This window comes from Pteropus medius, unplaced genomic scaffold, assembly GCF_902729225.1.
Source record: "Pteropus medius unplaced genomic scaffold, Ma_sr-lr_union100, whole genome shotgun sequence".
Lineage (NCBI taxonomy): Eukaryota > Metazoa > Chordata > Mammalia > Chiroptera > Pteropodidae > Pteropus > Pteropus medius.
Window position 1 is genome coordinate 21,004,386 of NW_024349800.1, and position 940 is coordinate 21,005,325.

The 940-nt window shown below is 35.0% G+C and overlaps 1 pseudogene; it reads left to right on the plus strand.

Annotated features, from left to right (window-relative positions):
* The first annotated feature begins 257 nt into the window (after nucleotides 1-257).
* Nucleotides 258-376, plus strand: LOC120622484 (uncharacterized; annotated as a pseudogene).
* The last annotated feature ends 564 nt before the right edge of the window (nucleotides 377-940 follow it).

The window sequence follows — 940 nt, forward strand, 5'->3', positions numbered from 1 at the left end:
TCTGCTTGAATAAATCAGGAAATCTGACTGATCTGAAATGTAAGGACCACACATTCTTGATTTCTCAGGAAAACTCGTTTATGCTACTCGTTCCAGCAGTAAAAATGAATAGCACAAAATTTCACTTTCAAAAGGACCCCAATTCACATAAGTCAACCTAACAAAAAAGCCATTTATTCCCCTTGGAAATATGCAAATTAAGATGACATAAATAGTGTAGTAATCAGTATATTCTAGGTAAGTTTAATAGCAGAATTAACTACAGCCATGCCACCTGGAACAAGCCCAATCCCCTCTGATCTCGGAAGCTAAGTAGGGTTGGACTTGGTTAGTACTTGGATGGGAAACCACCTAGGAAGACCAGGTGCTGTAGGTGTATAAATATTAAAAAATAAGGGATTGTAAGCTGACAAGTTCCTTGCAATCTGTGAGGTCAACCAAGGTTGCCTCGCCACGCCCCTTCCCCCCCAAAAAAGTGGAATTAAAAAAATTTAAATTCATAGATTCTGATTACGCCTGTTCCTATAACATATTTTGACATGAATCCTTCATGCTTGGAGCTGTACAATTAACAGATCTGCCCAACAGTGGGAATCCTTGGGCAGGATTCATGCCTATAAAAATTAGAGGGCACAGCATATTTAAGCTTGGTGGTTAATATCATTGTTGAAATAAATGTATATAAGCTTTAAAATATTATTAGAAAATTAATTAATAATTTTAAAGGAGAGGGTCCAGAAACCAAAGAAGGATAGAGAATTTAAAAAAAAATGATTTTTGTATATATTTTGTATATATTTGGTTAAGTATCAATTTTTACAGAAAGTTGTAGGAGACATAAGGGCCTATGAAGACTTGACATAAACTGCACATTATTCAGTGTTAAACAAGGTACATCCCTAATTGCTAAAGTCTGTAACTACAATCTCAGAATTAATTT